The sequence below is a fragment of the Sphaeramia orbicularis genome, chromosome 10 (genome assembly GCF_902148855.1).
Source record: "Sphaeramia orbicularis chromosome 10, fSphaOr1.1, whole genome shotgun sequence".
In the NCBI taxonomy this organism is placed as follows: domain Eukaryota; kingdom Metazoa; phylum Chordata; class Actinopteri; order Kurtiformes; family Apogonidae; genus Sphaeramia; species Sphaeramia orbicularis.
The window spans coordinates 50,184,584-50,200,344 of record NC_043966.1 but is presented as its reverse complement, the minus strand read 5'-3'; the positions used below and the strand labels follow the sequence as shown (position 1 = coordinate 50,200,344).

Below are 15,761 nucleotides of genomic sequence, written 5' to 3'. Positions count from 1 at the left end.
CAGCTAGGTTCAAGATAAAATCACAGCTGACCTCTGCAATTAGTAAAAATTACCACAGGTCCACATGTAGTACTAGTCCCATGTACATAGGGCTGTAGGGGATCTGCCATGACTTTTGGCCCATAAAAAATAACATCTCTGTGACTGGGGGTGATTTGCAACAGCTTTTTGTTCCTCTGTGCATTAATTCCATTATTTCCCACTTGAGAATTATAGAGTCCAGTAGCTGTTATAAATCAAGCTGTGATATTCTAAATCATAACACAGTATGGGGACAATGCATGGGATCAGCAAATTCAGATCCATCAGAAAAATGACATCTAAAAAGGTTTCAGATGGATGACCGTCTGTCTGTCTGACATCAGACCAGACAAGAGACTTTACTTATCTTGTGTGTATGTTTACATGTCTATGTGAAACACAGACTTGAGGGGTTTCTAAGATGTAGATCAGGGGTCTCAAACATGTGGCCTGGGGGCCAAATGTGGCCTGCCAAAGGTTCCAATGTGGCCCCTGGGATAAATTTGCCAAGCGCAAAAAAATCCACAGTCAAGGCTGTTGAACTCATTTTAGTTCAGGTTCCACATACAGACGAATATGATCTACAGTCAAATAATAACAGCAGAATAACCGACAAAAAAATAATGACTCCATATTTTCTTCTCAGTTTAACGTGAAAAAAATAATATTAATTATGTCTATAAATAATGACAATGTCCAAATTTTTGTCTTTGTTTTAGTGCAAAAAATGACATTTAAATTATGAAAATATTTACATTTACAACTATCCTGTAACAATAAAATGTGAATAACCTGAACAAATATGAACAACCTGAGATGTCTAAAGAAAATTAAGCACAATTTTCTGCCTTTTACTCAGTGTTTAGTGTTTTTGTAGATCCAACCCATAATGCACATGTATAAATGATAAGTTAAGGCATAATATTTGTTAAAATTGTACTTATTACCTCCACCAAGGAGGTTATGTTTTGCCGGCGTCGGTTTGTCTGTCTGTCCGTGTGTAAGATAACTCAAAAAGTTATGGACGGATTTGGATGAAATTTCAGGAAATGTTGATACTGGCTCAAGGAACAAATGATTACATTTTGGTGGTGATCTTTTCTAGTTTTTCGTAAGAAATGTCAGTTTTTTCAGGTTAGAAAGTTATAAAAGTAACTATTTTCATAATTTAATGTTTTGTTTTGTTTTTTTGCACTAAAACAAAGTCATTATTTATAGCTTATCATTCTGTTATTTTACTGGTCCAGCCCACTAGAGATTAAATTGGGTTGAATGTGGTCCCTAAAAGAAAATGAGTTTGAGACCCCTGATCTAGTAGAGCATGAAGGCAGTATTGCTTTAATTTCAGAATTTGTGGAGAGCTCTTTAAAACTGATCTGAGCTTTCAACACTTTGCTTTGGCTTTATCAAGTCTCTACAAAAGACCTCTTTCCTCTGATTACAACGCCATGAATGTACAGATTTTTACCCTCACACACATAGAGATTTTAAATTTCTAACATTATTTCAATTTGAAAGTTCTAAAAAGAAAGTTTTATGTCTCTGTATGTGGTCCAGTGGTGCTTTGTGTAAACTTTATGCATCCATTATACCCCTGATTTACCTCATTCAGGGTGTCTGCAGATTCTTAAAAAGAATTGCAAAGTCCTAAATTACATAATGACCCTTAAAATTGATATTAATCCTTAACACATGGCACCCAAGGCCTTAAAAATCCCACAGACACAATAAATGACATTGCTACATTTGCTTTTCAAAGTAAACAGAAATTGGTCAGATGTGTGATTATTGTTGATCATTTTATCCAAATGGAGATGGGGAATGAGTGTAGCCTCCAACAATCATTAACCCCCCAAGACCCAGCTATGGGTTTTCTGTCCACATTTGTGGACAAGAGTTTCACAACTTTATACAAAAAAGAAAAAAGAAAAGAAAAACTGTCCACCACAAGGGGACATTCCATAAAAATTTGAAAACTGCTTTTAAAAACTGTTGCCTCATGATGTTTCCAATATAGGCACTTATTTAATAAAAACCAAAAAAAGCTTCTACTTTGCTGACATTTCCTGGGTCTTAGGAAGATAATGGATATGAATGATAAGATATCGCATATGATGACAAGAGAGCCGCTCCATTAATGGGGGAAGGGTTCAGATATGAGCTTTAGCAGCTTGAATGTCAGTAGCACAAACAGTATTCATGGTAAAAATGGAAAAGGTTGATGTTAGCTGGACTGAAACATGGAGAAGACTTGTTTAAGCAAGGACTCGGAGGCTTTGTTGTCCTGTATTATATAAATGTATTGTCTTAAATTTGATCGAAGACTCCTTGAAAATGTCTTAAAAGTCATTTGGCTTCAACCTGCAGACACCCTAGTCATTATGGTCAGGTAATCCTCGACAGGTGGTTCATTGAAAGCCTTTGGAGGTGTGGGAGGTGATCTGTATTGGCTCTATATAACTTAACAGCACCTGACTAGGATTTTTTTGAACACAACTGTTCCCTGAAAGAGCCCAAGTGCCCGTTTCATCCCAATTATCTTCAAAGAAATATTAACAGTGTTCTTCAGGCTTTTTCTGTCCCTCACCAATAAGTTATACAACCAGCAGAATCAAAGTAAAGGTCACAAGACTCTTAGTAAAAGATAGAAGTGACTAAGAATAGCTGCACAGACTCCACAGAAAGTTGAAGTGTAAGGGGGGGGTGCTCTTTCTGCTGCTGAGGCTTAGTATGCTTTGTAGCCCACCTTAACTGATGGTAAAATACTCTATGTGAACAACACAAGTTAGAACAGTTTTGCACCCTGAAGGAGAGGCTGTTTAGTGGATGAAATCTGAATTGTGAAACCATAAACAAAATCTTAACTTCATGAAGGAAGTAGGTATTTGTGGTAGCATTTCAATGAAACAATATACAAGCGTATTATTATAAGTATAAGAACAATTTGCATACAATCTCTGAGAATAGGCCCTAGGCTTCTCCAGATGTTTATGCGTATCATTGAGGGTAAACAGCTGTCTTCAACATTCTCAACATCCTCATTTTCCATGCACCGAATCATACTTCCCATCAACAGTTTTTAAACATTTAAAGCAAGATTTTACTTTCTCCCGATAAATCTTTCAAAGGGTAAACTCCAACCAACAAGTTGAAAGGTAACTAAACTCCTCATATCACTACCCAAAGCCCCTGTTTCCCTTAAGGAGAAAATTAACCTGCATGTCTTTAAAGCTGCGTATGATTTTCCTCACCCATTTTTCATCAGATCTGTAGAACCAGAGTCATAGCCTAAGTACCACGAATCTGTAAGTCTCTCTGTGATTACACACCTGAATCTCTTTCCCTCACGGTGAACAATTTCAAAGTGTACTCTACCATAAACAAACCATTTGTTTAGTCAGTAGGTCACTCAGGCATTTTCGAAAATTTGCCGAAACTTGCATTGTGGGAAGCAAAGTTCCACGCAGCCGCATTATGGTCGCAGCAGCAACAAACACAGAAATTGCTTCACTGAGAGTCTGGTTTTGACCAGCTCTACATGTAAAGTGTCATGAGATCACTTTTGTAATGATTTTGGCGCTATATAAATAAATTTGATTGATTCATTGCCTCTTGCTACTGCAGCTGCGTGGAACTCTGCTTCTCACAATGTACGTTGTGACGAATTTCCAAAAAAGTGACCTACTGGCTCTGTTTGTATACAAATGGATTGGTTATAATGGAGTACACTTGGAAAGTGTTCACCGTGAGGGAAGAGATTCAGGTGCATAATCATGGAAAGACCTCATGGATTTGTGATACTAAGGCTATCAGTTGGGTTTGATTCAGTCAGATTTGATGAAAAATTGGTTGACACAGTCATACGCAGCTTTAAGTTGGCTCTAGCAGGTGAGCTAATTGTGTGGAGCCATGTGACCATTGAAAGGCTAGGTCTACACAGTGTGTTTGTAGTGAGAGGTAAAAGATGTGACCTTAATGGAAGTGCAAAAAACTGTAATTCCTTGACTGGCCACTAGAAGCTGAATCCAAAAGTCAATCCACAAAGACTTTTAATCTTAATGTAATGTAACAAAAAAGCAGTTTTGTCTGTATGTCTAATTTCCCTGGATACAATTATTGTTATGTGAAGGTATTTTTCATAGACTCGTGTTTAATGATGGTAATGGCTAAGTTGGCTGCTTTGTCTAAACTCTAGTTTGGATAATGACTTGGCTTAGAATTTACAGCTAACAACACCATAGGTGTTGGTCAAGAATTAGAACAATAAATAAGTACACTACTGTGTTTGCTGGCATAAGTTAGCTACATTAGCTAATATACCATTTCACTTGATATTGCTACTTTATGTTGTGTTATTAAACACAAAATGTTAATTAGCTCTACATTTATCAGTAGCTGAAACAACGTGGTGGTGCTCTGACGTGGCAGTGTAATGGTATTAAGGTAGCATTAATTTGCTCATCTTCCCCCTTTTATCAAATATGGTCATTTTTTTCCAAAATGCTTCAAACAGCAATCCTCATGTCATCAAGGACATATGCAACATATACCTATACAATGGGAACATGTTAAAGAACAGATCTTAAGTATCCTTGCTAGTAATAGTATATCCAGCATGTCCTGCATCATAACTAAAACTGCCTTATAAATTTCCATATTACTAGTCAACAGTGTAATGGTTTAAATGCAAAGTCCTTGTGATCAATTAATAATAGAATGTATCCAGATACAGATAACACCTTACTACACAGTAGAAATGGGGCTCTCTAATTCTATCCAAGTGCCATAGAATTTTAATAAATGTAGCTTCTGTGTAGCAGAGGTGCCTGAACAGCATCAGCTTTAGAACTGAAAGAAAAACATGGTGTCTTATTGCTACCTAAACATGCAAAAAACATCAACTGTCATTTAAATATTCCATTGTTTTGTTTTGTTTTTTTTCATTCTTTTTTTCATTCTTTATCTTCTTCTTACTTAATCTTCCACCTAAAATCACGTTGGATAAATGTTTTTCACAACTGCCAAATCCACATTAGGGAAGAGCCTACATGTCAATATCAATGCTCTTGTCCAACACAAGACTGATTTACTTTTGTGGTGTCAAAACACCATTTCTCATAATGTTGTCTGCACATATAACATTCATTTGACATGTACTGAGAATATGTTGTTTGAAGATCCCTAATTTGTCATTTTTTCTCTCTTCTGCATTTGAATGGTTTTGGTGAAGGCCATACTTCCAAACTCTATGTTTGTTTCAGTGTCATGTATGTGACAGTGTAAGAGAGCTAATGAAGTTGTTCCCTCAGCCACAGTGAGCCTTGCTTAGCATCTGAGCTGAAGACACAAATGTAGACAAAAAGGACTCTTCTCTTCTATATTAATTAGTAAAATTCACACATTGTGGAATGTTATGTACAGGTCTCTCCCAATAGGCAACCAATGAAAATGGGTATGCAACCCATTCTGGGAACAAACACAAAGATTGGGAATGTTTTGTTCAAAGTTGTTAATGGCCTACAATTAGTTCAGTCTCCTGAGCTCTGAATGAGCATCACAGTTAATATTTAAGATTTTCAGATCAGTAAAATAATATCATTGACTTGAGGGCACATGTTTAATTGATTCAACATTCTTGATTTCAGATAGTTCTAACCCAGCACTTGAAAAATGTTGCAGCCATTTCATTTGAAACGTCTGCCCCCAAACCACATTTGCTTAGACACAGTTTAAATATCAATTTATATAAAAGTACACAGCCTAGTGCACAGGTGTCAAACATGCAGCCCGGGGGGTCAAATCCAGCCCGCCAAAGGGTCCAGTCCGGCCCTTGGAATGAAGTTGTGAAATGCAAAAATTACACTAAGATATTAACAATCATTTTAGTTCAGGTTCCACATTCAGACCAATTCCATCTCAAGTGGGTTGGATCAGTAAAATACTACCATAATGACATATAAATACTCACAACTCCAAATTTCTCTCTTTGTAAATGTAAATATTTTCATATATTTACACTAAAATAAAGTATAATTTTACTAAAATGTGAATACCTGAACAAATATGAACAACCTGAAATGTTTTTAAGAGAAGTGCGCACAATTTTAACAATATTCTGCCTGATATTAAATGTTTTGTGTATTTGTAGATCCACTGTGATCTGTAAGTTATAATGAACATGTGAAAATGATAAACTGAGGCAGAATATTGTTAAATTACACTTATTTTTTGAGTTTGTTCATGTTATTCACATTGTTTGAAAGGATAGTTTGTAGATGTAAACATTTTCATTGTTTAATTTTACTTAGTCTAAAACATAGAGAAAATTTTGGAGCTGACATGATTTATATATTATTATGGTATTATTTTACTGGTTCAGCGCACTGCAGATCAAATTTAGCTTAATGTGGAACTGATGTGCGAAGATTCATTCATTCATCGTGATGTGACGTTCACGAACGAATCAAATCTTTTTGAACGGCTCTTTGAAATGAACGATGGGAAGCAAGTCTTTGTAAAGGGCCGTTCATTTTTTAATTTTTTTTTTTTTTAAGGAGGGAGTGTCCGATTGTCTGCCAATTTAGTGTCACTGGGAAGGCATTGGGCAGGAGGAGAATGTTCGAGCAGAAAAAAAGAGTGCTTGCGCACTGCGCATGTCTTATGGCAAGAAGTTAGCAAAAAAAAACAACAGTTTGAAGAGTGAGGTGAGCATACTGGAGGAGGCGGAGCTGGAAGACTGGTCGAAACTGGAGAAAAGTTGAGAGTGAGTGAGTGACCACCTGTAAGTAATGAGCCAAAGAAAAAGGAGTAGTATTTGGATGCACTTTTCAGAAGAAAAGATGGGCATGTAACTTGAGAATTGCACTATAGTTCAGGCATTTAAGTAATTGCAGTGATTAATCACTGCTGTGTTTTGTGCAATTTTTTCCGTATGTTTACACACAATTTATTGTTCTTGTTTTTAGGAGAATAAAATGTTATTTCATAAGAAAATGTTTTTTTTTTTCTTCTTCATTTTTAGGCTACAGACTAGTCCACATAATGTACTGTGATGTTTTTTGTCAAATTCCAGCATTTGCCTGATGTCACCTCTCATGTCATGTATTAGCCCACACATTGTAACTAACAGGGGGGGTCACACTCCTCAGCCTCCCGGGGAAAGTCTATTCCAGGGTACTGGAGAGGAGGATCTGACCGATAGTCGAACCTCGGATCCAGGAGGAACAATGCGGTTTTCGTCCTGGTCGTGGAATGCTGGACCAGCTCTATACTCTCCATCGGGTGCTGGAGGGTTCTTGGGAGTTCGCCCAACCAGTCCACATGTGTTTTGTGGATCTGGAGAAGGCGTTCGACCGTGTCCCTTGTGGTATCCTGTGGGGGGTGCTTCGGGAGTATGGGGTCCGGGGCCCTTTGCTAAGGGCAGTCCGGTCCTTGTATGACCGAAGCAGGAGCCTGGTTCGCATTGACGGCAGTAAGTCAGACCTGTTCCAGGTGCATGTTGGTCTCCGGCAGGGCTGCCCTTTGTCACCGGTTCTGTTCATAATTTTTATGGACAGAATTTCTAGGCGCAGCCAAGGACCGGAGGGGGGTCCAGTTTGGGGACCACAGGATTTCATCTCTGCTTTTTGCAGATGATGTTGTCCTGTTGGCTTCATCGAACCTGGACCTTCAGCGTGCACTGGGGCGGTTTGCAGCCGAGTGTGAAGCGAGCGGGATGAGGATCAGCACCTCCAAATCCGAGGCCAAGGTTCTCGACCGGAAAAAGGTGGTCTGCCCTCTCCGGGTGGGTGGGGAGTTTTTTGCCCCAAGTGGAGGAGTTTAAGTATCTCAGGGTCTTGTTCACGAGTGAGGGAAGGATGGAGCGTGAGATTGACAGACAGATCGGTGCAGCGTCTGCAGTGATGCAGTCGCTGTACCGGTCGGTTGTGGTAAAGAAGGAGCTGAGCCGAGAGGCGAAGCTCTCGATTTACCGGTCAATCTACGTTCCTACCCTCACCTATGGTCATGAGGTTTGGGTCATGACCGAAAGGACAAGATCCCGGATACAAGCGGTCGAAATGAGTTTCCTCCGTTGGGTAGCTGGGCGCACCCTTAGGGATAGGGGGAGGAGCTCAGTCACCAGGGAGGAGCTCGGAGTAGAGCCGCTGCTCCTCCGCGTCGAGAGGGGCCAGCTGAGGTGGCTCGGGCATCTGTTTCGGATGCCTCCTGGACGCCTCCCTGGGTAGGTGTTCCGGGCATGTCCCACCGGGAGGAGACCTCGGGGAAGACCCAGGACACGTTGGAGAGACTATGTCTCTCGGCTGGCCTGGGAATGCCTCGGGGTCCCCCTGGAAGAGCTGGAGGAGGAGTCTGGGGAGAGGGAAGTCTGGGCATCCCTGCTTAGACTGTTACCCCCGCGACCCGGCCCCGGATAAGCGGAAGATAATGGATGGATGGATGGATTTTAACTAACTATTCTTTTTTATGGTTAGACAATATTTACTGCCACACCAATTAAACACCTTTAAAATGTGGTGTCAATCATCACATGTAGCCTATTTAGTCATTAAAACATTGGTGTTTCAAATAATGTAAAAAACATAAAGGAGCCAGTCTTTTGAACGGCTCTTTTCAGTGAACAGCTCCTGATTGAACGGCTCCCTTCAAAGAGCCAAAAGTCCCATCACTATTCATTCAAGATTTGCACATGAATAAAAGATTATTAATTTTTTTTTTGCTGTCCCTTGTACACAGATCTGCTGTCCATAATCACTGTTGTCGAAACTGGTCTCTTTTCCTCCTGAACCTTTTAACGTCCAGCAGGTCCCTGGCGACCCATGTGGGAGGGTTAGAGTTTGTGTTAGGGTTGCATTTCAAACTAATGTAATTTGTGTTGCAAAAAAAAAAAAAAAAAAAAAAAAAAAAAAAATATATATATATATATATATATATATATATATATATATATATATAATTTTACAGAATTTTCACTGTTTATTTTACAGATTTTTCCTGTATTTTTAAGATACAGGAAAATATCAATAAAATTACAAAAATAGACTGTGATTTTACATGTCAAATGTTAAACAACATGAAAAAAACTGAAGCTGTGAATAACCATAAAATTTCCATTTTTTTAAAGAAAATTTTTCTTTTTTCACAGAAAAATACGGTTAAATACATTTGCAAATGTATCATACTTTCACAAATATTTCTTTTCTATTCATGAGATTAAACTGTTAATTTAAAGTTTAATACTATAAAAAAATAAATAAAACCAGATAAAATTACTGACAATTAACAGTAAAAGAAGTATTTGTTCTGTAAGTTTAACAAGACTTGTTTGTTAATTGACAAATATCTTGTGTAATTACAGGAGGTTTCACAACTAAAATGTTGAATAAATGTATTTTTGTGAATGTATCACATGTATAAGCACTGATAAACTGTCACAGTACAGTTTTTATCAGTGGATTGTACAACTTGGTCTCATTGAAAATTGTGTGTGTGTGTGTGTGTGTGTGCGTGTGTGTGTGTGTGTGTGTGTGTGTGTGTGTATATATATAGGTAATTTGATTATTTTAATACATGTAAATATTCTTTATTAAACATTAAAAAGTAAAAAAAAAACAAAACAAAAAAAACAAGCAAAATCTCATGTAAAGTTAGGGCAAAAAATTGTATTTTAATTATGGAAAATTATCGTATTTTTAATTAGATGTTTGTTTTCCGTTATTTAACAGTATTTTTTCGGCACCCCAGCTGCTGGAACATTACTGGGGGTTTTTTTATGAGTTTTTTTTTTTTTCACAGTGTGTGTTTTAGCCACCTCTTAAACACACAAACTAGAAGACAAAACTTTCTATTTGAAGTCTGATACATAGGTTGTAGTCATTCTTAGCCATGACTTAGACAACGGGTTACATGAAAAGGATGAATGTTAAAGGTTCACACTGACCTGAACAGTAGTCAGATTTTTTTTTTTTTTTTTGCTAACTTTAACTGAAACTTCAGTCTGAGTGAAATGTAAAAGAATTTATGTTATCATTACTTGAGTGGGGATATACACCATATTGCCAAAAGTATTTGCTCACCTGCCTTGACTCGCATATGAATTTCAGTGCCATCCCATTCCTAGTCTATGGGTTCAATATGACGTCGGTCCACCCTTTGCAGCTGTAACAGCTTCAACTCTTCTGGGAGGCTGTCCACAAGGTTTAGGAGTGTGTTCATGGGAATTTTAGACCATTCTTCCAGAAGCGCATTTGTGAGGTCACACACTGATGTTGGACAGAAGGCCTGGCTCTCAGTCTGCGCTCTAATTCATCCCAAAGGTGTTCTATGGGGTTGAGGTCAGGACTGTGTGCAGGCCAGTCCAGTTCATCCACACCAGACTCTGTCATCCATGTCTTTATGGACCTTGCTTTGTGCACTGGTGCACAGTCATGTTGGAAGAGGAAGGGGCCAGCTCCAAACTGTTCCCACAAAGTTGGGAGCATGGAATTTTCCAAAATGTCTTGGTATGCTGAAGCATTCCCACTTCCTTTCACTGGAACTAAGGGGCCAAGCCCAGCTCCTGAAAAACAACCCCACACCATAATCCCCCCTCCACCAAACTTTACACTTGGCACAATGCAGTCCGACAAGTATCGTTCTCCTGGTGACCGCCAAACCCAGACCCATCCATCAGATTGCCAGATGGAGAAGCGCGATTGGTCACTCCAGAGAAGGCGCCTCCACTGCTCTAGAGTCCAGTGGTGGCGTGCTTTACACCACTGCATCCACCGCTTGCATTGCACTTGGTGATGTATGGCTTGGATGCAGCTGCTCAGCCACGGAAACCCATTCCATGAAGCTCTCTGCGCACTGTTCTTGAGCTAATCTGAAGGCCACATGAAGTTGGAGATCTGTAGACTCTGCAGAAAGTTGGCGACCTCTTCGCACTATGCGCCTCAGTGTCCGCTGACCCCACTCCGTCAGTTTACGTGGCCTACCACTTCGTGGCTGAGTTGCTGTCGTTCCCAAACACTTCCACTTTCTTATAATACAGCTGACAGTTGACTGTGGAATATTTAGGAAGCGAGGAAATTTCATGACTGGATTGTTGCACAGGTGGCATCCTATCACAGTTCCACGCTGGAATTCACTGAGCTCCTGAGAGCGACCCATTCTTTCACAGATGTTTGTAAAAGCAGTCTGCATGCCTAGGTGCTGGATTTTATACACCTGTGGCCATGGAAGTGATTGGAACACCTGATTCTGATTATTTGGATGGGTGAGCCAATACTTTTGGCAATGTGTATCTTTAAGGTGATTTAAGTGTATCTTAAATCACCTGACACGAGACCAGTTTGAAGTGGATTTTCCAATTTTATTCATTCCTTAATTTTGGGTTAGGGTTAGGGTTTGTTAATTTTTTATTTAACTTTCAGTTTTTTCAGGTTATTCACATTTTTTGGGGGATACTTTATAAAAGTAAGTATTTTCATGGAGTTGTCATTATTTATAGGTTATTCTGTTATTATTTTACTGGTCCGGCCCATTGAGATCAAATCAGGCTGAAGGTGGAACCTGAAAGAAAGTGAGTTTGAGAGCACTGCTTTGGACAGTGGGAGGAAGCCGGAGTACCCAGAGAGAACCCACACAGAAATGGGAAAAACAGGATGACCCTGGCCAGACGGGGTTACCCGTGACAGTGCTAACCACTACACCACTGTGCTGCCCAGTGTTCCAAATTTAGCCAGTTAAATGAATAGCTTGTATAAAAATATCCCATACTACCTGACCTGTTGACGAAGGACTTAATAGACTCAGAGGGTTCTTTGAAACCAGAATTTCATACATTTTGTCTAATAACTTGAAACTGGTTTTAGCTTGAACTGAACTGAATGATCAAATGATACTTCCTCAAATTCTTCATCTAGAATTTCACAGTCTTTCAGTGTTTATTTTAACCCTTTCATGCATAGTGGTCACTACAGTGGACAGCTATTCTACAGCTGTTCTCTTGTACATTAATGGATTTTGTGATTTATGTGCATATCAGCCAACACAGTGGACACTTATGCACCATCTCGTACACTGCAATTCATACAATACAGTAACTTTGCTGTTCATGATAAACCTGATCTGCATTAACATGTTTGAGTGTAAATCAATTGCTAGTTGTTATTAGACTGTAATTAACAGTTTTCATACACATTTTTTTTGTCATGTTATCTCCATGAAGTGAGTAATAACTAGTATTAGAGTACGCTGAAATGTGAGAAAACATCAGATAAGCTGCATAAAAATGTTTTTATTTCATATTTTTCACTCATTATATCACTTTCTGTTATTGCATTTTAAATACATGTTTCTTTGCTTCAAAAATTAAACACATGGTGTCCAGCTGAGTGGACATTTTTGTAACTCCATAAAAACAGGTTCATTAAAAAAATTCAATCACATTGTTTTTTTTCATGCCTAAAGAGGATTAAAAACACTCAGGAAAAAAATGACAAAGGTTCTCATAATTCATGCATCAAAGGGTTAATTTCTTCTTTATAAATGGTCCCTTTCCATTGCTCTTTACTTCTATTTATTTTTGTTTTCTTTATTAATTCAGTTAGCACTGTAGTGTTCTCACTAGCTCACACACATTTATTTACATTTACTCATGTTCACAATTTATTTACTCATTCTTTGTTTTTTTGAGTGCAAGAATTTAAATGCAATGTTTTGATTTTTTTTTTTTTTTTTGCCATTTCCATCGGCTGGATTGAAATGTACCAAGGGTCTTTGCTGTATGTAAATGCTGAAACCCTTTTCTCTTGTGTCAGGTGGTGTTGGAAAGTGAAGAAGAGGAGGATCTGAGACAGACAAACGAGGAGATCAATGAAGGCGGCCAGTTTGACATCATCCAGATGTACTCAGAAAGGGCCACTGTTTCCAACCTGGGCTCCTCTGGGACTGGGGGGGCTGCATCTCTTACCACTAGCCCCCCTAAACCCATCCTATTGGTCCTTTTGCTCCTATCTGCCTCCCTGAGCTGGGGGTAGGCCACATCATATAGAGGATACACACCTGCACACACACCTGCACACACATTGACATACTGGACCTGACAACAATACCGGACTGATCGCTGAAAAATGATACAAAACATAGTGAAGAAATGGACTTCACGTCTGTTAGTGGCATCCCCTTGATTCCTCACATCTGCCCTGGCTTTCCTCCTTACTTTATGTGGCACTTTTCTCAGTTTGGTCTGATTGCAGCAGCAGGAGGTTTTCCAGTCCCAGGAAAAATAGATTGCCAGACATTGTGTGATGCTGCTATCAACTGACAAGCAATGTCTTGCTAAAGTTACTTTCTGTGTCATAAAACTGTTCTTCTTGTATTGATGTTCTGACAAAATCAAACTCTTATCAGAAATTTTAACGCTTGGCTCATGCACACAGTCATGTGACCAATAGGTGTCTCTCCAGCACTAAAGAAGAAGTAGCAGACTGATATATGTTAAATAACTGAAATTAAGGAAAATCCAGTTTTGAAGTGGTGGCAGTGCTTCAGTTTGAGGATGATGAACAGAGACAGTAGCTATATTCTGCTGTACTTCCTCTGCCATTAAACCACTGCAGTAGTTATAGTACCCCCTACAGGCAGAACTGTTTGTTCATTTAAACACCCCCTTTAAACACAATTTAAGTACATTTTTGCAGCTGCAGAATTTTTTTTTTACCTCTTTTCTCTGGAGTTAGTCAATCTGCAACAAACTGGATTTTATACACTAAATCAGTGTGTAGCGCAAACAAAAAACAGAAACAACAACAGTTCAAAAAACCAAAGGACAGGAGTCTAGGTTGTGGACCTGCAAACAGTAACCTGCAAGAATCCTTGTCTTTGCAAATCTCTTTAAGTTACCTTTCTTGGTTATAACTGTATATGAATTCCCAACAACAGTGCAAATCATCGTACATAAAATACAGTGCTAAAAACGTAATGTGATAGACCTATTTGTAAGCTAAGTCAAGGTGTTTTAACATCTGAAAATCTGAACCAAGGCCCAGACAATTATCTGCAAGGGGCGTAAATGAACAGAAAATAAGGTTCATCTTGATCTCTTCTATTTGACACACGGGAGGTTTCACACTTACAACCAAAGTGGAATGTTTGGGAAAAAATCATGGGAAGTGTGCCTTTAGATTACACCTCCTTACCTTTTTGGAAATCAAACAGTCAAATTAACGAACCAACTATCCACAATTACTTGTTGCAGTAAATCTGATACCTCCAGGCTTAAAACATGTTCAATTTGGACAGTATATTTGGACATGCAAGCATAAAATAAAACTGAATTCCGTATTTATAGCAAGTGTCAAAGCAGATGATGAGTCAGAATTCAGTACAGGAAGTGTTGGCCTGTAGCAAGACTGGTGTTTGCAAATACAGAAGCACCTCCACAGCAGTGGCAATCAGACCATTCTGTGTTGTTGTTTTTGTTTTTTGTTTTTTTGTTTTTATTCTAATTTATTGATAGATGACGATTCATCCCACTGTATGCAGCCTACCGGTCTATGGGTCATCCTAACAGTGACTGAATGGGGAAGGGGTGTTGATTTACAATGTACCAGTCAGACTTTATCTTGGTGATGAATGGAGCAGCCCGCTTCTCCCTGCTGCCATCTACATTCTGCAGCTACGGTGAATGACAAATTACACACTTGTCTCTCATTGTTTAATGAACATCAAGTGTGTGTGATGTTTTGTGTGTGTGTTTGCATGCAGGAAGTGGGCAGAGAAAATTGGGTAAAGCTTTTTGTTATAATTTGAGTCTCGCACTTGATCGTTACCACCCACGTCAGCACCGCCACACATTGCGCACCCTCTTCCACACACACATACACACACACACACACACGCACACACACACACACACACACACACACACACACACACACACACACACACACACATTTGCACACATACCGACCTGCCATGCATTGAAGCAATGCAGCTCTTTCTTGCTTTATTGCTCTATCCCTGTCCCTGGTCTTGCCTCCCTCTGTGACTCAGGTCCGGGACCCGAGTTGCCACGGGCGCCCATATGAATAAAGCCGTCATAATAAAAACAACACACCAGAAACAATATAAGCTCTAAAACGGCAGAACAAATCAAATAGCTCCCCAGCAGGCGAAAAACACAGACTATGCCTGACACTAACACAAAGGCAGAATGAAAAGAGTTTAGAGAGCAAGTGGAAGAGGGGGAGAGAGACAGATGTATAGAGGAGAAATAAGAAAAAAATAAGGCCAAGTCCCTGTGTGGTCTTTGTGCGTTGATGTTTTACTTGTTTTTAGTTTGGAGGCTGATAATCAGTCGCTGACAACATCTCTTTATCATCTGACAGGCTCCTGGGGTTGGTGTATGTTGGCAGAGTGTGGGGGGGTGTATGAGAGGGGTATCAGGCAGTGATAGAAATAGTGTGCTATAGCAAGAACAGAGAGAACCCTGGAGCACAAACATAGCAGAGAGAATCGCCGGCTCTTGATTTTCTATGTCTTATAAATCTTTTGCTGACACTAATTTTTTGCCCTTATTCTTTTCCTATTTCTGGGGAATGTGTAAAATTAACTTCCATCTGCGGGGGCACCAGTGTGGTAAAGGGCAACGGGAAAAAAGAAAGGAATAAGCAGAGAAAGGCAGCAATAGAGAAGAATGGGATGATAGAGAGGCACAGGAAAAGGGATACAACAAAAAAAGTTGTGGAGGAAGGTAA

The 15,761-nt window shown here is 39.2% G+C and overlaps 1 pseudogene; it reads left to right on the top strand.

Annotated features, from left to right (window-relative positions):
- Window positions 1-14,931, top strand: part of LOC115427537 (GDNF family receptor alpha-4-like) — a 109,899-nt pseudogene extending 94,968 nt beyond the window's left edge.
- Window positions 14,932-15,761: the final 830 nt, after the last annotated feature.